This window comes from Megachile rotundata, chromosome 11 (assembly GCF_050947335.1).
Source record: "Megachile rotundata isolate GNS110a chromosome 11, iyMegRotu1, whole genome shotgun sequence".
Taxonomy (NCBI): Eukaryota; Metazoa; Arthropoda; class Insecta; order Hymenoptera; family Megachilidae; genus Megachile; species Megachile rotundata.
The window spans coordinates 11,678,812-11,703,934 of NC_134993.1; the positions used below are offsets into that span (position 1 = coordinate 11,678,812).

General features: G+C 38.0%; 1 protein-coding gene across 1 annotated transcript in view; it reads left to right on the top strand.

Moving 5' to 3' along the window:
• Nucleotides 1–372: 372 nt before the first annotated feature.
• Nucleotides 373–25,123, top strand: part of LOC105662294 (uncharacterized) — a 39,396-nt gene continuing 14,645 nt past the window's right edge. Inside the window, exon 1 of the mRNA XM_012283567.2 lies at nt 373–820. The gene's annotated coding sequence lies outside the window, so the exon portion shown is untranslated. The remainder of the gene's footprint in view (nt 821–25,123) is intronic.

The window sequence follows — 25,123 nt, forward strand, 5'->3', positions numbered from 1 at the left end:
AACTCCCCAAATTTGAAATTTGCAATTTTTAAAATTCGAGTAGTGGAAACCTTGTCATTTGAAATTCTCAATTTTGAAAATTTGCAAAATAAAAATTTTAACAATAAAAGAATATCAAATTACAAACTTCTCAATTTGAAAATTCAGAAATTACTGTCTTCATCCCACACTTCTATCTGCCTCTCACCCTAAACCCCCCACCCTTCCTCTCGCACTCATACCAAAGCCCACCACTATCCAATACCAAAACTACCCTCCGCTTTCCATCAACACATTCGCAAGAATTTCCCAGCTTCCAAGTCCCAAAAGCTTGAAATCTATGCAGACTACGGCATTATTCCGACCATTCTCCCAGGGGGTAATCTCACGTATGTCCGCGAGTCCGCGACCCAACGTATTACGTGTCCCGAGGTCGTAGTTGTTTAGATCTAGATGAACCTGAATCATCAAACCGGTCTGAATGTGGCTTGCAGTGTGGCTCAACGCGACTCTCGTTGTATTAGGTTAGGGACAAGAAGCGTGTTGTAGCACGCATGGGTTAGAATAGAGCTAGAGAGGGGGGCGAGAAGGTCAGAGCCGGTGATCCAACTTGGTGCGAGATAAGGACGGAAATAGTGATACGTGATATAGCGGGATGGAAGAGGACGGAGCTTGAATAGGAGGAGATAAAGAAGTCGGGAAAAATTACTGATGTTCTTTATCTCGCAAGGTGACGGTTTCGATTGTTGCGTACTGGTTCGTCGACTCTCTCTTGAGAGAGATACGATCTTGGAGGCTTCGATTTTCTTCAAACTTTGCGGGATCACGGAGTAGGACGAGGGTAAGTGTTTTGCGAAATGGTAGCGCGCAACGCTTTTGAATAGGGATATTTAATGTAATTTGAGTGTGGGCAGCTATATGGTGGTATATCTAATTATGTTTTCAATATAGTAGTTCATGTACAAAAGAAGTTATGCATCGTTATAGTAGTTCAACATGTCCACAAGAAGCTGTAGGACAGTACACTAGTGCATGATGCATTTATGATGCACTCTTGACGCACTCGTGACACTTGTGACGCACTGATGATACCCATGACGCACTGGTGATAAGCTTTTGATACTCGTGACGCACTGGCGACGCACTTGTGACACTCATGACGCACTGGTGACGCACTTTTGATACTCGTGATGCACTTGTGACAATCGTGACGCACTCATGACACACTTATGATGCAAGTCTGACGTTCGGGACGCACTTCTGATACTCATGACCCACTGATGACGCACTTCTGATACTCATGACACACTTATGATGCACTTGTGATACTCGTGACGCACTCGTGACGCACTTCCGATACTAATGACGCACTCGTGACGCACTTCTGATACTCATGACGCACTTATGATGCACTTGTGATACTCGTGACGCACTCATGATGCATTTCTGACACTCATGACGCACTTCTGATACTCATGACGCAGTGGTGACGCACTTTTGATACTCACGACGCACTCATGATGCACTTCTGACGTTCGTGGCGCACTCATGACGCACTTCTGATACTCATGACACTTTCACGACGCACTTTTGATACTCGTGACGCACTCACGACGCACCTCTGATACTTGCGACGCACTTATGACGCACTTCTGGCACTTGTGACGCCTCCATGACGCACTTACGATACTCATGATGCACTTGTGGTACTCGTGATGCACTCGTGACGCACTTGTAATACTTGTGACATACTTCTAATATTCGTGACGCACTTACGACGCACTGATGACACATTGGTCATACTTGTGACGTACTAGTGACACTGGTGACGCACTCATGACGCACTTGAGTTATTCGTAACATACTTCTAATACACGTGACGCACTTGTGACGCACTCGTACTTCAGTTATCATGAGTTTTACTTGAATTTTGAATACCTTCCAATTTGCAATTCAAGTCTAATATTTTGCACAGTAAAGCAATGTATAATAGGCAATTATATAGTCACAACATTTGATCGACTTTCTTCGTTTTAATATTGCAGCTGAGACTAGTCCTGACGCACTGACAAATCATACAGCAAGTTAATTATCTGAATATAGTTTTTCATCTTCGCTCCAGATAGGTATTCACAAATGTCACCTAACCCTTATTGTCCACGTGTACATAACCTTAAGTATGTTATATTTTTAACTACGTTATATAGTCTTGATTACGTTATATCCTTGACTACGTTATTTACTCATGATTAGGTTATATCCTTCGCTACGTTATATACCTTTAACTACGTATATCCTTCACTATGTTATTTTGCCCATAACTAGGTTATATCCTCCACTACGTTATACACCCTTAACTACGTATTTTCGACTACGTTATATAGTCCTTACTACGTTATATCCTTGACTACGTTATACTTATAGTCTTGACTCCGTTATATCCTTGACTACATTATTTACTCATGACTAGGTTATATACTTCACTACGTTATATACCTTTAACTACGTATTTATGACTACGTTATATAGTCTTGACTACGTTATTTACTCATGACTAGGTTATATCCTTCGCTACGTTATATACCTTTAACTACGTATATCCTTCCACTACGTTATTTTGCCCATAACTAGGTTATATCCTCCAATATATTATACGCCCTTAACTACGTATTTTTAACTACGTTATATAGTCTTTACTACGTTATATCCTTGACTACGTTATACATATAGTCTTGACTACGTTATATCCTTGACTACGTTATTCACTCATGACTAGGTTATATCCTTCGCTACGTTATATACCTCTAACTACGTATATCCTTCACTACGATATTTTGCCCATAACTAGGTTACATCCTCCACTACGTTATACACCCTTAACCACGTTATAACCTTGACTACGTTATGCACCCTCAACTACGTTATATACTTCACTATGTCATACACCCACAACTACGTTATATCCTTCTCTACATTATATCCTTGACTACGTTATACACCCTTAACTACGTTATAACCTTGACTACGTTATGCACCCTCAACTACGTTATATACTTCACTATGTCATACACCCACAACTACGTTATATCCTTCCCTACATTATATCCTTGACTACGTTATACACCCTTAGCTACGTTACCCACCCCTAACAACGTTACAACCTTGACAACCTCATACACCCTCAACAACGTTATATCCCCGACAACACGTATCCCATACCCATGAGTCAACGATTCCCAACCGATCGTACAACGTCAGATCGATTAATCATCCACGTCATCGATAAAAGTTCATGGGCCGAAATCGGTCCAGGAAGCGGGCAAAATGTTCGGATCGACCGACGGGATATGCAAATCGAGGTGTCTAAGAAAGGAGGCTAGCGTGGCGAGGGCAAGACCAGGTCGGTGGCTCCGAGGACCGTGAACAAAGACCGGTTCTCGTATGAAGGTCACTAGTTCAGTGGCGTCCGTGTACACGCAGAAGCCTCGTTCGACCGAAGGCCGTTTCACTTTCGTCGAACACGACCAAAAACCGTTTCTTCGGGGCCTCATCGAGCTATCCCTTTCCTTTTCTTTCGCAACCACGCCGGCCGATCCACTTGCGCTTTCAACAGGTTCAAGGCCGAGGTACCGAAGAACTTTCCGTACTGGGAGAAAGCTGTGAGTTCAATTTTTGTCATTCCTGTGGATTGTCAATTTTTAATGTTAAATGTGCATCGAAATATTAGCTGAAGGATTTGATTTTTTTTGGAAAATTTGGGGAGTGAACTTTTGATGGAGATATGTGGAGCTGTATACAGATTTGAAAATAGATGTATGTGGAAGTATGTATACATATATAAGTATACATACATGTATATGGGAGTACATGTATGAAGGAGTACATGTATGTAGGTGTACATATATGAAGGAGTACATGTATGTAGGTGTACATATATGTTATGTAGGAGTACATGTATGCAAATGGAGTATGTGTATGTGGAAGTACATGTCTGTAGGAGTACATGCATGTATATGGAAGTACATGTCTGTAAGATTACATATATGTAGGAGTACATGCATGTATATGGAAGTACATGCATTTATGTGGAAGTACATGTATGTATGTGAGAGTACATATATGTAGAAGCACATGTATGCGGAAGTATATGTATGAATGTGAGAGTACACATATGTAGAAGCACTTGTATGTGGAAGTACATGTATGTATGTGAGAGTACACGTATGTGGAAGCACATGTATGTGGAAGTATATGTATGTATGTGAGAGTACATGTATGTAGAAGCACATGTATGTGGAAGTACATGTATGTATATGAGAGTACACATATGTAGAAGCACACGTATGTGGAAGTACATGTATGAATGTGAGAGTACACATATGTAGAAGCACTTATATGTGGAAGTACATGTATGTATGTGAAAGTACACATATGAAGAAGCACATATATGTGGAAGTACATGTATGATGTGAGAGTACACATATGTAGAAGGACATGTATATGGAAATACATGTATGAATGTGAAAGTACATGTATGTAAAAGCATATGTATATGGAAGTACATATATGTAGGAGTTATGAATGTAGAACTCTAGCTGTTGAACGATTAATTTCATCTTAATTTCTTCACACTTATCTACATATGTAATTACATTTGTAATGAACTACATACATGGTACATCTACACCTATATCATTCTAACTATTCCCCAACTTGAATAACCTTAACATTTACAAGTTCTACATTTATAACAAGTTTGACTAAGTTATTCACATGTCATTTGCCCTAAGTCAGAAACACATTCAGATTTCCATACCTCCGGAACACCGACTTCCACAAGATAGATTCCCCGATTTCACCCGAAGTTTATCCACGCTGCGTGATACCAATGAAAGTTACCGTGTCGTCCATAGTTTCGCTTTTTTCAACAACTCTCACGCTCGCTCTCATTACCGTTGTATCCTACGGCGACGTTTTCAGGACCCCCGATGATCCGGTTTCTAAAACTCTCGTGGAGACTCGCTTTCGTTGGGCGATCTCGTCGACAACGAAAGCGGACACGGCTGACCCGGCTGGGTTCGACGAACCATCGGAATCCCTCGATTCTAACACATTTTCTCTTTCTTTCGAGTGAAAGTTGGGATACTTATGGATTATGCTTCTATAATGATTTCAGCGATCTGGAACGACTGGTCGTTTGCGTGTTAGGATTTTGCAGATTCATCTTAAATGGCGTTAGATGTGCGTTAGTACGTTGGTATACATCCTCTAAGGTGTTACTTAGAGGAGGATGTTGGAGCAAGACTTGTTTTTTTCATGAACAGTTCTGTGACATGCGCCATGCAACAGAAACTTCCTGGTGCTCGATATTCGGGCCTCACACGATCTTCCACAAATGTTCCATAACCCAGATAATATACCATTAACATTTTATCCCGGGAACGAATTCCCGAAGTATTCCTTTAGAATCGTAAAAGCGAATTAACATTGTCTTCTCGAGGGACTTCTGTAATCGCAATTTTTTGATTTTGGAGAGCCCGGAGATTTCCACGTAGCTCTTTGGCGCTTTGTTCGAGGTTCATACTTGAAGCACCGCGTCTCGTCACTAGTTACAATTGATTCCAGGAATGTACAGTTTCGTCTGGCTTTGATAAGATCCCGCAATATTCAACGCTCGCAATTTGTTGCTCGCCCGTGATTTTGTGACACGGACGAAAGATTCTGTCGCATTAAACGCTATAAGTTATTCGTTGCTCGATTCCAATAATGTTGTGTTTTGTAGGGGATACTGTTTTCAGATAACATATGTTTTAATAGATGACGCAGTTTTCCTTAATATATTTTTAACATCGTACCATAGGTAGTCACCGTATCTGTAGGTCAACTTAAGACATTCTGATGGAGCGAATCTAGTATGCACGGTATCGAGTAGCCGATCACTATGCCGGCAACGAGGAAGGCTTTCTCCCGTGACCTTGAGCCCGGCTGCAGCCCCGAAGCAACGTGAACTTGAACCAGTCTCGAGTCTCTCCTTACGTATTTCCTTCGCCTCGATGCTTTCGGGACAATTACACAACATGGCGCTAATAATTTGTCTTCATCCGACGGCGCTGGCTTGTAACTTGATACCGCAGCGATGGAGGGCGGATTTGTGAGGAAAAAACAGGAGGTTATTGCTATATGTATCTTTAGGTTAAAATTGCTGGGGTAAAGTTGTGGTTGGATTAGTTAGGTTAGGTTTGAATTTATAAATGATCGTACATTGCTGGTATTTTTAAAATGTATACAAATGTCTGCAAGGAAGCAATAGGTAAATTATTGTTAGGTTAGGTTTAAATTTATAAATCGTCCATTATTCCAGTGCTGATGTTTTCAAAATGGCGTCCATAAATGTCTGTAACGAAGCAATAGGTAAATTATTGTTAGGTTAGGTTTAAATTTATAAATCGTCCATTATTCCAGTGCTGATATTTTCAAAATGTCCACAAATGTCTGCAACGAAGTAATAAGAAAATTATGGCCATGTTAGGTTAAGTTTAAATTTGTAAATAATCGTCCATTATTCCAGTGCTAACCTTTTCAAAATGGCGTCCATAAATGTCTCTAACGAAGCAATAAGAAAATTATGATTAGGTTAGCTTTAAATTTATAAATAATCGTCCATTATTCCACTGCTAACCTTTCCAAAATGGCGTCCAAAAATGTATCCTAAAAAGCAATAAAAATTACGGTTACGCCATTTGAAACCGTGAAGACGTTGTAAGTCGACTGCTATCACCTGTGATAATTTGTGTTAACATTTGAAACAGACCACGGTCGATCAGAGGACGACCCACTGATTCAGATATCGTATCTACAGACGCGAATGCATCTGCCGTATCTCGGAAACGTTTTTGTCTTCTTAACCTCGTAGCCTTCATTGAGTATACGCGAATTCGGGTACTGCTTATCGTTACGGTAACCTGCACTAACCTTCGAGATACTGGTGTATTGGATGTTCATTAAAAAATAATACAATATTTGTGTGGTAGGATGTAGTGAGAAGATGGTCGATAGATCGATTTATTTTTTATGTATGATATTACATGGATCACACATTTTGACGGAAATCAAAATTTGATGGAATGAATATTTAGAAATTTTTTAGTTTGCAAACTCAGAAAATTAGAAATGAAAAAATTTACAATTTGACAAGGTTAAAAAAGTGACAAACTTTTTGTTAAAAGTCTAACTAATTCTCTCAGTAAAAATCTATCTCTCAGTATTATTATTCTCATATTATTTTAGAAATTAAATATAAATAATTAAAAGCTATTTTCATCAACACTGACAAATAATAAAATTAATAATTTAAAGCTTGAAACTTGTTTTCACTTCCAAGTGACGTCATTTTGCGTTCGTGATACTACAGCCTACAAATAACAGAACATAAAATTCATGTTAAATATTCGTAATTAAAATTGATTCGAATGAATTTGCTATTGGATTTAGCTCGGCGCGAAACTGAATAAAATTTCGGTTGGTTTGATAAAAGAAGCGTTATTTACTGACTGAAAGCTGATATCCTTGGAACTGATTGAGAAATATTGATAAAGTTTGAACCAGTGCTCGTAACCTTGGACTTGACTTATAATTTACTTATATTTAGTACTGTGTTCTGATAAATGTTCAAAAATTCGATTGACATACACTGAATTAATATTATTTTATATTTAACGGCAATATATTTTTATTTTTACTTAGAATTGAATAATTAATTACTGTTACTTTGATGCAAAATTGAAGACTATTGAGTTATGTAAAACAACTGATCATAATAGCTGAGTGACGCACTCTTGACGCAACCCTTGACGCAATAGTGACACACCCTTGACGCATCATTAACGCATTCGTGACGCACTCTTGACGCACCCTTGACGCAATAGTGACGCACCCTTGACGCATCATTAACGTATTCGTGACGCACCTTTGACGCACCCTTAACGCAATAGTGACGCACCCTTGACGCACCATTAACGTATTCGTGACGCACTCTTGACGCACTCTTGACACAATAGTGACGCACCCTTGACGCACCGTTAACGTATTCGTGACGCACTCTTGACGCACCCTTAACGCAATAGTGACGCACCCTTGACGCACCCTTGACGCACCATTAACGTATTCGTGACGCACCTTTGACGCACCCTTAACGCAATAGTGACGCACCCTTGACGCACCATTAACGTATTCGTGACGCACCTTTGACGCACCCTTATCGCATCGTTGACGCATTCTTAACACATTCGTGACGCATCCTTGACGCATCTTTGACGCATTCATGACGCACCCTCGACGCATCCTTAACGCATTCATGACGCACCTTTGACGTATCCTTGACGCACCCTTAACGCATCCTTAACGAATTCATGACGCACCTTTGATTCACCCTAAACGCATTCATGACGCACCCTTGACGCACTCCATCGTACTGAAGGCCTCATTTTAAAAGAAAAGCTTCAAAGAATATGACTATTTTTTTTTTAAATTTAAACCCTTCACGCCCCTCATTGAAAAAAACGCAAAAAAAGAATTTATTTAAATTTTGCAACATTCCATAACAAATTGACGGAATTAAAAAAAATATTTTAAAATAGCCCAATCCTTTGTGAATGAAACAGAAAAAAATTTAGCTAAATCGGTTGAGTAGTTGCTGAGAAAAAAATTCGTGAGTGAAGCCTATTTTCGCAAAAGTGGGCAAAAATTGCAAACTTTGAAGGCTTGTTATTCGTTAACAAATTCGAAACCGGCAAAATGATGACTTAAACCCCCCCTAATTTCACGGGGACTACGACATACTTTGATTGGAGCGGAATCGCAGGTGGTGAGGTCCAGTAGTAATGGGTTCGACGTGGAGTGACCCTACAGTCAAAATTGAACATTTCTAAGACACGATGAGTAAAATTACTACAAAGTGAGTAAAGTTACTGCAAGGTGAGAAGATTGACTAAAAATTACCTAAAAAATAATCACATAAAATTGTCATAGATTCGAGTATTGCCTCCAAACTCAGAAATAAACTCTCACTAACTTTTCCGTAGCAAAAGAAATCGAAAGAAGCGAGCAACGATATCGCGCCATTGCGAAAGCGTTCCGTTCCGACGCGTTATATGTTAATGAGAGTTTTATCACGGACCCAGCACTTTTCACGGATCCTTGCAACTTTCTTGCCACGAACAGTGAAAGCTGTCAGATTAGTCGCGTAACACGCGAGAACGCCAGTCACGAAAACGGTTCATTTTGAGACAGGTCATGGCTCGTGTTTGCGTTCATATACGAACTTTGTTCGTACGAAATGTTCCGTTGATCCTCGTCAATAACCGTCCCGATAACAGACACGCATTCGTGGATTTTTTCGTCTCCCGATTTTGCACCGACTTCGATAAGACTCGAATACCGACGCATATCCGCGCCATAATTTTTGCCAGTGCGTGCAAATAATTCCGATTACTTTTTATCGCGGTGCTTGAAAATGTTTTCACGGTTCAAATACTCCGTTTTTTATTTCTTGTAAATTGTCTCGGTAGAAACACTTAATATTGCAAATAAACCTGTTTAAAATTTTTAAAATTAATTTTCATAATTGTAAACCTGTTTAAAATTTTTGAAATTAATTTTCATAATTGTAAACCTGTTTAAAATTTTTTAAATTAATTTTCATAATTGTTTAAAAAATTGTTCAAAAATGATATATCATTTTTTAATATTCTTTAAAAAACTGTACACAAACTTGAATTATAAAAATATATGGTCTCTTCATTTCGCAACAAATCAAGTTCTCGAAATCCAGGGAAAATTATATAATAAGAGACTGTATAGTAGGATATTTTGGTTAACAATGTGGGTGTCTTATTAGACATTGAATTCTGTCACAAAGTTATACCATTGCGTAGGTTGCAGATTTTCTTTCACCTCGATGAATAACGTTTCTAACGTGTCGAGAACATTCCTGGAAATATTTGTCTCCGTGGAATCAGATAATGAGTTTGTTCATAAATAAGTCTAGCATCTTGTTTTCGGAAGACATCAAAATGAGGAACACGTTCCGATGACGTTGTGTCTGCCTATTCGCATCAACAGTTTCTGGATTTCTGACCTACCACACGCTCGCGACTTGTTTTCATTCCACTTATCGAATCGTACTTTTGCCAAATCGGTGTTAATTGCGTTTGTACGTAAATATCGACATGTACGCAAATTTTATGAATTTATGATAATTTTTTGAGTTGCGGACTTTGGAAATGAGTGGGATACACATTGATTAGGTGGTTATACATTTGTAACCTTGCAAAATTATTTTATTTCAAGTTTTATAATGATTGTAGAACGTAGGTTTGTTGTAACTGAGCGGCCGCCATTTTGTATTAGGAACAGTTATGAAGTATTGACACAGACATTTTTGAAAGACTTCAAACTTTAAATTTGTATGATACAAGTACTAGTCTGTGATACTTTTATGGCATCAAGGTTTGTAAAACTTGTTTCTGCAAATCGAGTACCGTTTGTCATAACTGAGCGTCGGCCATTTTGTATTAGGAACAGTTATGAAGTATTGACACAGACATTTTTGGAAGACTTTAAATTTTAAATTCTTATAACACCACTAGTTTGTGATACTTTTATGTCGTCAAGGTTTGTGAAACTTGTTTCTGCAAATCGAGTACCGTTCGTCATAACTGCACGTCGGCCATTTTGTATCAAATCTATCGACACACCATTAAAACTTTAATTCAAACTAATATAAATATAATTGTCAAACTAATATAACACAAGTGCTATGTTACTTTCATGTTATCAATTTATGCACTCATATTTAAAAATCTTCGACTGTTCACCGTAACTGTTCGCCCATTTTATCCTAAACAAAACAAGTCCATCATTTCATACTAATACAAGCATTTCATACTAATTATACCAACAAAAATACCATATTAAATTCAATATTCAAACACGTCAATTTCAGAATACCCCAAAAACGATCGAATTCCCAGAAAATTCAATCAAAACGCAATTCCGTGAAACACATGGCATATCCGAGATATGAAAAGGACTGACAATAGAAGAGATTTTCCCCAGAACTTCACACGTTGCAACACGAACCCCTCACCTTCGTGTCGATATTCGAGCGTAATATCACCCCTTGTATTTCCGTTCCGCGAACTCCATTTTTAAAAGCCATCTTGCAAACGTCGCGTACGCAATTTGTCGGCCATTATACACTTATCCGTTCTCGTCGCTTTTAATCACTGTCTTGCCGAAATTTCGCTGAATGATGCTCGCAATGGGTGCCATTAACGGCGTTAAAAGGCACTCGAGTGTTATCAGCACTTTATTTATTGGGATATTTGTTAATTTTTTATTTAAATAATATGTTATAATACTTTTTGAGAATTCGCATCAGTATTAAGGAAATAGAGCAATTTTTAGTGTTTAGTTTTTTTTTTGGTTCAATGTGAGTGATTTACAGTGCCGAAGTAACTCGGCACCGAAGTAACAGCTGTGCGTATGAAAGCACGTATGAAGCGGGTAATATTACTCACTCGGGTTTGAAAGAGTTTTACATGTTATTTGTGAGTAATGTAATATTGGTGTGGCTATTTTCTAGTGATATAAGAAGCATTTTTAGTATTTTAATGAGTGTTACAGTGCATGTATTTAGTAATTTAGCATATGTAGATACGTGACAAGTATATTAAGTAATGTAACAAGTATATGTTACCGTGAAAGACCGAAATCTGGTGAATGTCGACATTCACATAGTCGCTTGGTGCATGTCCGAAATATTTGCTAAACACCCTTATTTCTGACATACACCGGTAAATGTCGACATTCACCATGCACTAATGGTGAATGTTGAACATGTCGGAGATTTATATTTTCTTCTCCGTAATTCAGTCGCTATAAAACGTCACAAAGGTGACGTAACTTTTTCGCCTCTCTTTCTGAGAGGAGAGACCAACAATTTAAAACACATAGTACATTCTAAGCATACGTGTTCTTCCTCCGTGGCCTATTCTGGCGCGAGTTTCATATAGTATACCGAACAATTTTTCATTGGTAACATAATACTGTATATTCGTTTCCCCTGATTTTAATGGTACAATTAATTTCCTTTCATCATTAATTTTTAAAACGTCAAAACGTTTTAATCGTCTGTAATCCAAAGGTGTGTTGCACTTATTTTAGCAGAAACCACTTCAGAAAGTATTTTAGAGTACTTTTCTTGAGAAAAATAAAAACAATTGTCTTCTCGTTTAGCCGCAATTAATGCATTTAACTTTTCAAGAAAAAGATCACGATTTACTGCAGTATCCATTCAGTATAAATTACGGTATTGGAAAAAAAATTAAGAAAACGTTGCTCGCATCATCAAAGCTTGCATAAGATTGACAAAGCTGACTGATTCCCAGCAGAACACAGGATTTGGCGGGAGAGAGCCAGTCGCTTCTTTGTCGGCTCCTCTCTTTTGGACCTCCACCATATCTGTGATTGTCCACATACACCGGTGAAGGTCCGAATGTACAAGAATGTAATAAAATATTCGGTCTTTCATCGACGTATTTGGTATATTCACCGGTGAATGTCGACATTCTCCAATTTCGGTCTTTCACGGTAACATATATGGATCGTTTATTTTGAAAGTGCTGTAAGTCCATTTTCGTTTATTTTGAAAAAATTAAATGTTAACATGTATGTCAAGGAAAAAATATAGGTTAATTATATCAAGACAGACAATTCAGCAATTTTTTACTAATTGATCAATATATAATTTGATTATACGAATTTCTTTTAAATGATTTAACTAAAACAATATTCATGCAAATGGACTTACACCACTTCCAAAATAAACGGTCCATATATTGAATGTGCAAGGAGTATGTCAGTTTCCATTGACGAATACATCCGACAGGTAATTTTGGAAAGAACATCTAAGATGGTGCAGTGTTTTCGCGGGTCATATCGTGCAAAAATGTCGGGTATATCGGTAGATCATCTCCCCTCCCTGCGGGCTGCCCACGCGCCAGACGATTGTACGTATTGCGCCGTCACTGAGAACCTACAGTCTAGCCTTGACTGGCGCGTAGGGGTTGCTATGGCGATCACCACCCACCCTTAGCAAACCACCCCCCTGACGTCCCGACGACGGCAGTCTACGACCAACAGAGTGTGACCCCGACCTTTCAGGTGGATGACCTCCACTGCATCGCGGATGCGCGCGCACGCGACGGCCCTCACCTAGACACCCCTAAGCGACCCTCACCCCCTGCGATCTGGGGGATGCAGCGGAGAGGGTCGAAACGGACCGTGGCTTGTCATTACTTGAGACTGAAGATCGTCTGGCTGGTTACAGTGAACTTTTCAGGGGTGGACGTTCGAGGGGTTGTATTTTGATTGCATTGTCGAGACTGCGTTCTCTCTTATACTCTCTGTCTTTTTCATTCTTCCTCCTCTGTCTCATGCTTTCTGTCTCTCTCTCTTTTTTATATTCCGTATCTCTCCTTCTCATACTATCTCTCTTCTTCTCTTTCATGTACTGTCTCCTCCCTCTGTGTCATAATCTGCATCTCCTTCTGTATGTCTCTGTTTTGCAGATCGAAGGATGTGTTTGAGATTCTGACTCGACTAAGGGATGATTATTATCGACTTGGCGTTTATTGACCCCTTCAAGGTTACTCACTGGGGTTGCACACCTGAGGGAGTTGTAGGCGAGGGGAATTGGGAAGTACGTTGATTAAGGATTGTAAGGAGTGAAGAATCTAGGGATTTTAGAGTACATGTACTTTTGGATCTAGTAATTTTTGGACACACGAGTGTTGCATCTAGGGAATATTTGCAGATGGATTTTTAAATGTAGGAATTCTTGGATTGGAGTTGTTAACCTAGGGATATTAGGTCGTATGTAGATTTAGATCTAGTGATTTTGGGATCCGAGGATTTTGGACCTAGGGAATATTTACGTATGGATTTTTAAATATAGGAATTTTTGGATTCGGATTTTTTATTTAAGGACTTTAAGATTCATGAATTTCTGAATCCAGAAATTTTTAGGGTAAGTACTAAGATCCGTAAAATATCCCTAGGTAATGAAGTCGTGTACCATAAAATCCTTAGATTCAAAATTATGTCAATCTTAAAATATCTAGATCCTATAATCCCTGCAATAATGATCCCTAGCTTGAAAATTCGAAAACCATAGACCAAAAGTTACTAAACCTAAATCTTCAAGTATTCCAAAATCCCTAGATGTAAATATCCCTAAACCGCAAAATAAATAGATGACAATGCAAAGATGCATAGCTCTAAAAATACCTAGAATGCAAAATACATAAATTACAAAATTCCTAGACGCCAAATTACGTAGATTGAAAAATCCCTAGATCTAAAAATTTCTAGGTTCTGAAATACATAGTTCCCAAAATCCCTAGGGTCAAAAATATGTAGATCCCAAAATCCCTAGGTTCCAAAATTCGTAGACCCCAAATTACGTAGCTTCCAAAATCCCCAGATGTTAAAATTCCTAGGTTCCAAATATCATTGATCCCAAAATCTCTAGGTTCCAAAATACATATATCCTAAAATCCCTAGATTCCAAAATACATATATCCTAAAATCCCTAGGGTCCAAAATTCGTATACCCCAAATTACGTAGCTTCCAAAATCCCTAGATGTTAAAATTCCTAGGTTCCAAATTACATTGACCCCAAAATCTCTAGGTTCCAAAATACATATATCCCAAAATCCCTAGGTTCCAAAATACATATACCCTAAAATCCCTAGGGCCCAAAATTATATCCCAATATTCAAAAACCCTTAAATCCCAAAAATCTCACACTCCCACATCCCCAAATTGTGAAACCCCCAAAAATCCCTAAAACCACCCAACCCCTTCTCCCCACCCGATAATATTTTTCATATGCACAGATTTCCTCTCGACTGTACACATTACGCAACGAAATGAAAATTCAACCGTTGCCCTCGAAGCTCGTCTAAGATCAAGGCTCCGTTAATATTCCGCCGGGGTAAAAAACCCTTGGAGAAACTCGGGGAATTTCCGGGAACACCTGCGTCACCGGCGAGGAATCGACAGGTGTGGAAAAAGTTTATTCTCCGGTTGGGTTTCGCTGACCCGGTCACAGGCAACATCGTCGCTGCATCTACGCCTATGCGCCAGACGCCGACAAGGGGTTGCTCACCCCTTCCTGTCTGCACGCTCACATGGAAACGCGGCCGAGGCTTTTGCGCGAACGTGCTCACCGACTGTTCGACCCTGCCTTCCCCTATCTCCCTCTTCCTACCCGCTCGATTTTCGCCCGAGCCAAAGAAGAATACTTAAAACGCTGCAGTCGGGCATCTTTTCAGCCCTCCCGGCACACACCCTCCTCTCGGCGACATTATTCACTGCACCGCGAACATCGCGCGTTTTAAACGAACCCGCTTTCCAATTTGCATCCTGCGCTCTCGGTTTTTTAGACTGCGATCCAGGGACGCAGCGGAGATTTCCTGGGGGCTTACCTTGGAAGGGGGTGAAATAGTGAACATTCTAGGGAAACTTCAATTTTAGTTGACAATTCAAGAATTTTAGGATTTTTAATATTTTTTTAAATTTAGTAAATTTCTGCATTTGGGGATTCTTAGTTTTGGGAATTTGGGAAAATTTTCGTTTGTTAAAAATTGTAACAAAATTTGAAAAATAGTAGATGATGACTATGATTCGTGGAAGGAGCCGTTTACCGGGTAACGAATCCAATTACTTGCTAATTAGAGAATCGAGGCAGCAGTACTTTTAACGAGTTGCGTGGCAATCAACGCGAAGGTTCCGAGGCGGCAGGGGATGCCATGGGGTTTTTCTCGGCGAGGATCAAGTGCGCAATTAATCCGTCTCGCGTAGCCACTTCTACTGCTAAAACTGCATTGATATCCCCGCCATTTTCTCTCCCCTTGTCCTACGTGTTTCCTTTTCTGTCCGGCCGTTTTTCGTCGACCGTAACCTCGCGTCTCATGACTTCCTTGGGGATGGAAAATCCCTATGCACCCTCTTCTTGAACGTCTGCCAATTGTTTCTTCGAGGAGTTTTTATCTGGCGGCTGCATTCAAAATCATTTGGCTATTCAAAATTACTTATTGGAAATTTCCAATTTTCCAATTTCCCAAATTCCCAAAATCCTCAAATTTCAAAATCACTAAATTTCAAAATTTTTAATTTCCTAAATGCTAAATTTTTAAAATCCGAAATTCCAAATTTCCAAATTCTCCAAACTTCCCAAATTACAAAATTCCTAAATTCTAAGATGTCCCAAAATTCCCCAAAGTCCCCAAATTTTCCAAATTCCAGTTTCCCGAATTTCCCAGATACTAAATTTCCTAAATTTCAAAATTCTCCAAATTCCACAAATTTACTTAGTTCCCTAAATTCCCTAGATTCCCCAAATTCTTCAAATTCCACAAATTCCCTATATTCCCTAGATTCGTCAGATTCCTCAAATTTCAAATTTCTAAGATTCCGAAAATCCCCAAATTCCCCAATTTTCAAATCTCCCAAATTCTCCGAATTCTCTTAACTCCCTAAATTCCCTAGATTCTCCAAATTCTCTTAGTTTCCTCAATTCCCTAGATTCCCCAAATTCCCTAAATTCTCCAAATTCCAAATTCCCCAAATTTCAAATTTCCCAAATTCCCCGAATTCGCTTAGTTCCCTAAATTCCCTAGATTCCTCAAATTCCCTAAATTCCAAATTTCCAAAATTTCCAAATTCCAAAATATCCAAATTCCAAAATTCCCAAATTCCAAAATTTCCAAATTCCAAAATTTCCAAATTCCAAAATTTCCAAATTCCAAAATTTCCAAATCCCAAAATTCAAAAATTTCCAAATTCCAAAATTTCCAAATCCCAAAATTCCAAAATTTCCAAATTCCAAAATTTCCAAATTCCAAAATTTCCAAATTCCAAAATTTCCAATTTCCAAAATTTCCAAATTCCAAAATTTCCAAATTCCAAAATTTCCAAATTCCAAAATTCCCAAATTCCAAAATTTCCAAATCCCAAAATTCAAAAATTTCCAAATTCCAAAATTTCCAAATCCCAAAATTCCAAAATTTCCAAATTCCAAAATTTCCAAATTCCAAAATTTCCAAATTCCAAAATTTCCAAATTCCAAAATTTCCAAATTCCAAAATTTCCAAATTCCAAAATTTCCAAATTCCAAAATTCCAAAATTCCAAAATTCCAAAATTCCAAAATTCCAAAATTCCAAAATTTTTAATTTCCCAAATTCCTCAAATTCCAAAATTCTAAATTTCCCAGATTCCCCAAATCCCTTCCCCCAAAAAATAACTTCTCCAATAAAAATTCCCCGCCCAAGAAATAGAACAAACCACATCTAAAGCGAGTACCGTCTACTTAAAAATGTATCTCGATAAGAAATTAATTGACTCCGCCATATTGCCCCGACGCGCTTCCTTTTCCCCAGCAGCAATTTCGTATCGCGTTTATATCGACGTAACCGTAAACAGAGTGAAATATGAGATGGAATAAACCGAGGATGGAATAACATCGACGAACTTGACGTTTTATCATGGCGAGCGAAAAAACCGCGAGGAATCTTAGCGCAATTAGACACGTTCGGTACATCACGGTCTGGCCAATGCCCCTGAAGCTTAATGACCCCGTGACTGTGCACAAGCAACGGGCCAAAGGCCCCTCCTATCGCGTGCACATACACTTTGCATGGTTATCGCACGAATAATAATTACGTACCCCTTTGCCCCGCGAGTACATCTAATCGAAACCTACTCCCGAACTGACGCTGAAAAATTTCATGTGCCGGTTATCGGGAACGTTGGCAGCCCTGACTCCCTCGTAAATCTTCATTTTGTGCTGGAGGTTGTGTTTTGCATCGAATTACGGGACTCTTGATTCGAGAACGATCGGTTTTAGTAAGTGGACGGTTGGAGTTTGAATTGTTGGTGATTATTGAGGTTAGGGAGCTGGAGGTGGGGGATGTTTGAAGGTATAGGAAGATTTATCGAATGTGATTGTTTCGAGGGGGTGGAACATGGGTTTAGAGGTTATTAGCTTCATAATTCTTTATGATTTCTTGTACTCGAACTTGTGGACATATGTGGACTATGTGGATGACTGGATACACTTGGGTTTTCATATATTCTGAAATGTTCGCATTGTTAGGTTCATTTTGGATTCTTAGGGATTCAGATCAAATAACTAGATCTACATGTCCATAATTCGTCAAATACCTAGATATCCAGATTGCTATATCTCCACATCCCTAATTCTCTACATATCTAGGTCTCTAAATTCCCATATCTTCAGATACCTAATTCCATATCTGCCTAGATCTCCAGAATGTTGTGTTATTTAGTCTGACCTTGTCAAGGTTAATCTGGTTAGATTAGGAGGTTAGGTTGGGTTGTCATTAATAAGGTGGATGTTGATGGGTATCTCAGAATTTGGGATGGTTAGGTAGGTCAGATCCTAGATCTACAGACACTGAATTAACCTAGATAGATACCTAAATCTTCAGATCTCCAATCATCCAGATACCTAGCTCTTTAGATCCCCAATTCTCCAGATACCTGGACATTCAGATCCCTAATTCGTCAGATACCTAGACATCCAGATACCTAAATCTTCAGATCCCCAATCATCCAGATACCTGGATCTCCAGATCCCCAATTCTGCACCTACTTAGCTTTCCAAATCCCTAATTCTCCAAATACCTAGCCATCCAGATTCCCACATCTCCACATCCGTAATTCTCTACATATCCATCTCTCCATATCCCCATATCCTCATCTACCTACTACCCCAGACCCAGATCAAATCCCAGGTTCAAATCCCTAATTCTCCACATACTCAGTCCTCCAGATCCCTGCACATCCAAATACCTAACTCACCAAGTTCCTCAAATCTCCACATTCGTACATCTCCAAATCTCCGTCTGTCAAATACTCAATCTACCAAATACCTAAATCCCCAGATTCATAAATGTCCAAATCACTAGGTTAGGTTGGACTGTACTATTCCAGCTGTTTGTACATTTGATGTCCTAGAGATCTCAATCTGCGGATGAATCTCCAAATCCCTACATGTCCAAATATCTACTTCATTTATACTTTGTGTGAAACTAGTTAAGATATTGAAAAGAACAATTTTCTAACGTTTCAATATTACATATCTGCAAAGGGTCTCTACGATTTTGAAGTTGAACTTGTATGACCGTATACCTAACCTTATCAAATTTAATCCGATCGGTGATCAGGTTAGGTTATACTGTTCGGGTCGCCGTCAGGTCCGGCGCGAGCCAAAGTCGAAACCGGTTAAGTTTGATTTCGAAGTTCACCCGTTACCTCTCGGTTGTTGGCCGTCGCGACGCGTTATAGAAAAAGGAGATAAGCGGCGGTCCCATACCGAGGCATCGCCACGGACTCGTAAGCGCACGCGGAATTCGATGTAACAGTACCGAAAGTTTTTCGCGAATGTCTCGGAAACCGAGAGCGAGCGGCGGTTACGTACCACGCGCCCGCCACAAGATGAGCTCCAGGAATTCAGAGGAGCTCCGCTTTCCTCGTTTTTCGATCCGATCGATGCACGCGACAGCCGTCACTAATTCGCTCGTGCCGAAAATACGTGCGAAGCGAGGAATACACTTTTCGAACCGATCTTCCGTTCGATATTCCGCTCTTCTTGTGGTGCGCGAACGGCACAGGTAAAATTTCGGAACAATTCCTGTAAAAATCATTGAAATAGATGATTTTGAAATAATTGTACATTCAATCGGTGGTTAGCTAGAGAAATATGCCCCGGTCGACTCGTTTCAAGATGGAACAAAGGAGCGACGAGAAATCTGACAATTCGAGTAGAGCCTCCGAAGCTGCATACACGATGAGTGTCCTTTGCATGAGCGGACATGAAAGGAGAATGCATCCTGTCTGCCATAGGATACGTTTGCAACACAGCGGACGACGACCCTCCACGATCGATGCACACTCTTCATGAGGGTTGAACGTTGGAATACCAAAGCTATTTTTAATTAATCGCAATTATGCGCCGAGCTGAAGATCACCGTTACCTTCCGCGCCATTCCCCACCGAACGGGGTAAATGATTGACTTTAATCTTCACTTGTGCGTTTACAACCCTCTCACACTTCGATTTACATCCCTCTTATGGGACATTCTGGAAGTTGGGGTACTTTTTAATGATGGTACACCAGTTTTGAGATGGGGATTTCTAGACTTTATAAACTTTTAAGTATGTGGAGATTGAAGTACATAAATGCTATTTTTCATTGTTTGAAAGATGTAAGCATCCTCCTAAAGTCCCAACTTTTAAAATCCCGCCTTCTGAAGTTTATTTTAGAGCTTGAAATTATAAGACTTATTATAAGACTTGTAAATAATGAAATCAACAAATGCTACAGCCACTCAATCTTAAAATTCCAACTCTTAAAATCTCATCTCTTAAAATCCCACTTCCTAAGATCACAACTGTTATAATCCCAAGTTATAAAACTTGTAAACACTGAAATCACCAAATCCTACAATCAGTCAATTTTAAAATACCAACTCCTAAATCTCATTTCCTAAAATCCGACCTCCTAAAATCCCATCTCCTAAAATCCCACCTCCTAAAATCTCAACTGTTGTAATCTCAAATCCTACAACCACTCAATTCTAAAACACCAACTCGTAAAATCCCACCTCATAAAATCTCAACTTGTAACATCCCACCTCCTAAAATCCCATCTGCTATAATCCCGCCACCTAACATCCCAAATCCTACATTCCCTAAACCTTGAAATCCCAAAATCCCAAATCTCCCAAACCCCAAAACTTTGAAATTCTAAAACACCCAAAATCTAAAATCTCCAAACGTTAAAATCCCCAAACTTCCAAATCACCGAACCCCCAAATCTCCAATTCCTTAAATCTCCAAAAATTCCCAAATATGTAACTATTCCCTTAAACGCACACGCACAAATAGTTTCGGGTAGAAGTACATATATGTACACCAAAGTAGACTAAGCTAGAGTATAGGAAGAGAAGAAGGAAAAGGTGGAAGGATCGTCCATGGAGGGTTGTCTGTCTAGACGGATCGTTGTTCGGTGCAAACTGTGACCGTGAATTGACGACGATGTAGTTGTGAAAAGGGACGAAGCAATAACGAATAGTGCCTGTAGACTGCGTGGGCGACGGCATTGTTTTCAGATGCGCCGAAAAAAGTGCAGTGAAGAATGCAACCTCCGTCACAAACGTCTCCATTTTAGTCTCTGGGTATTTCATGAATTTGGAGGTAAATTTATATTGTATTGCATTTTTGTTTCATCTTTTTTTATCTCGATTTTTATCTCAAGATTCAAAAATTTCCAAATTCTTCAGATTCTAAATTTTCACAATTCCAGGGTTGTCCAAATTCCAAATTCCCTAGATTCCAAATTTCCCAAATTTTCAAAGTTTCAAACTTCTTCAAACTCAAAAATTCCAAATTCCCTAGATTCCAAATTCTAAAATTCTAAATTCCCTAGATTCCAAATTCAGAAATTCCAAATTCCCTGGATTCCAAATTCTAAAATTCTAAATTCCCTAGATTCCAAATTCTCTGAATTCCAAATTCTAAAATTCTAAATTCCCTAGATTCCAAATTCAGAAATTCCAAATTCCCTGGATTCCAAATTCTAAAATTCTAAATTCCCTAGATTGCAAATTCTAAAATTCCAAATTCTCTAGATTCCAAATTCTAAAATTCCAAATTCCCTAGAGTCCAAATTCTAAAATTCCAAATTCCCTATATTCCAAATTCTAAAATTCCAAATTCCCTATATTCCAAATTCTAAAATTCCAAATTCCCTAAATTCCAAATTCTAAAATTCCAAATTCTGTAGATTCCAAATTCTAAAATTCCAAATTCCCTATATTCCAAATTCTAAAATTCCAACTTCTCTAGATTCCAAATTCTAAAATTCCAACTTCTCTAGATTCCAAATTCTAAAATTCCAAATTCCCTATATTCCAAATTCTAAAATTCCAAATTCCCTATATTCCAAATTCTAAAATTTCAAATTCCCTATATTCCAAATTCTAAATTTCCAAATTCCCTAGATTCCAAATTCTAAAATTTCAAATTCTCTAGATTCCAAATTTTCAAAATTCCAAAATTCTCCAAATTCCCCAGGTTCCCTATTATCCAAATTATTAAATTCAAAAATTATCCAAATTCCCTAGGTTCCAAATTTTCCAAATTTCAAGATTCTTCAAATTCCAAAATTGCAAATTCCCCGGATTCCAAATTTCCTAAATTCCTCTGATTCCAAATTCCCTAAATTCCAAAGATTCAAATTTTCTTAATTCTCTAAATTCCCCAGATTTTTAATTCCCCAAATTCCAAACATCCAAATTTTCCAAATTCCCCAAATTCCCCAAATTTCCCGAATTCCCCAAATACACCAAATTCCCCAAATTTTCCGAATTCCCCAAATTCCCCAGATTCCAAAATTCCCCAAATAACACGCACCTCCCTAAAATCACCGCCCAAGCTCCATCAATCCCCACAATATACCACCGAAAATAATATACCATTTAAACAACCCAATTCGCATCGATTTCTTCTTATTCCACGTTTATGAAGTGTTTGACGGTTTACGAATGAGAGCGTATGCTGCTGACGGGACATTCGGTGTATTAAATCCGAGTCGTAACACCATAGCGAAATCCCATTTACTCAAAGCCACTCGTTGTAACGGAATTCAGGCTGGCTGGGGTGGAAAAGCGAGGGTTCCTCCACTGCCATTGAAATATAGTAATCTCGTGTGCCACAGTACCAAGAAAATCGTGCCAACGACTCTCTCTGATACACTATTCCACGAGTTTCTCTATAAAAACGTGTCTCAGTCTCGTCGTTGACCTTCCAGTAACCTTCACTGAATTTTACCCCTAACTTAATTATTTCTTATCTCTTTCACTTTAGGACTACCCTCTCTTTAAACTTTTGTGTATGCTGATGTGTTTTAACCTACTTCGACTTGATTTTGTTTTTATGTTATATTATTTAAATTAAACTGTCTTTGTTCTTTTTCGTTTGTTTATATTTAAAAGACAAATTATTTGCAAGTTCTAGATTCAACGTTAATATGTAATTTAAATTATTTATATAAAATTGCACGTTGTCAATATTTGCATATATTGCAATATATTGTAATGTATCTTAATATATTGCAGTATACTGTAATGTATGTCAATATGTTTCCTTATATTGCAATATATCGTAATACGTTTTACTGTCTTAATATATTGCAATATAATGTAATGTATCTTAATATATTGCAATATAATTTAATACGTGTTAATATGTTTCAATATATTGCAATATATCGTAATACGTTTTACTGTCTTGATATATTGCAATATAATGTAATGTATCTTAATATATTGCAATATACTGTAATACGTGTTAATATATTTTCATATATTGCAATATATCGTAATACGTTTTACTGTCTTGATATATTGCATTGTAATGTAATGTGTTTTAATATATTGCAATATACTGTAATATATGTCAATACGTTTCAATATATTGCAATATATCACAATGTGTTTTATTTTGATTTGATTTATTGCAATATATTGTAATGTATCTTAATATATTGCAATATACTGTAATACGTGTTAATATATTTTCGTATATTTCAATATATCGTAATACGTTTTACTGTCTTGATATATTGCAATATACTGTAATACGTGTTAATAAGTTTCAATAAATTGCAATATATCGTAATAGGTTTTACTCTTCTGATATATTGCAGTATATTGTAGTGTGTCTTAATATATTGCAATATATTGTAATACGTTTTACTGTTTTGATATAATACAATATATTGTAGAGACTCTTAATATATTGCAACATATTGTAATATATCTTAATATATTTTAATATATTGCAATATATTATAATACTTGTTACTATGTTTCAATATATTGCAATAAATTTTAAAATACATTTTAACACATTGACAATATAATAAAACACGTTGATTACTTCCTAAATAGCAGCCAATTTGAATAAAGAAAGAAAAAGGAAAACACTTCCCAAGATGGTTATAAAACAACCCCATTTTGGAGGATATCCAAAGGACGTCTAGACATTAGACGACAGAATGTTCTCTCAACCTTTGCAATCCCACTTCAATCCAAAAAAAATCATTATAATACGATGCTCCACGCGATAGTTTCAGATTTATTATACATAGGGTGTCCCATCTCAATTTACTTGACTCTAACTGCTTTTACGAGTTTGATAAACTTCATGATGAAATATTATACATGTACAGTTTGTGGATATAAAAGAGATGGGGAAATGGGTTATTTTGGGGTAAAGGAATAATATTTCACGGTTGATGATTTCAAGGTTGATGATTTCAAGGTTATTGATTTCACGGTTAATGATTTTAGGGACGCCACTGTTTAATTTGAAAATAAGTTTGACATTTGTTAATTCCCTAGTTTCACAAATCCCCGACTTATTAATCCGCAATTTCCCAACTCTCCATCTCATTAATTCCCAAATTCCCAACTCCCCAACACTCCAACCCCAAATTTCCCAACTTCCTAACTCCTCACATTCCCAAATCCCCAAAACTCCAAATTCCTAAATTTCCAAATATCCAAATCCCCCACTCCCTAATTCCCCAATTAAAAATTTCCTAATATCCCAAATCCCTAGGTCTCCAAATTCCCAAAGCCCCAAATCCCCAAATAAAAATTTTCCAAATCTCTCAGTCCCCAAATTTCCAAATCTTCAAATCCCTAAATCCCCAACTCCCTAATTTCCCAACTTCCTAAATCCCCAACTCCCTAAATCCCCAACTCCCTCTAAATCCCCAACTCCCTAATTTCCCGACTAAAAATTTCCTAATATCCCAAATCCCTAAGTCTCCAAATTTCTAAATCCCAAAATCCCCAACTGATAATTTTCCAAATCTCTAAGCCCCCAAATTCCCAAATCCCCAACTCCCTAAATCCCCAACTCCCTAAATCCCCAAACCCCTAAATCTCCAACTCCCTAAATTTCCGACTAAAAATTTCCTAAT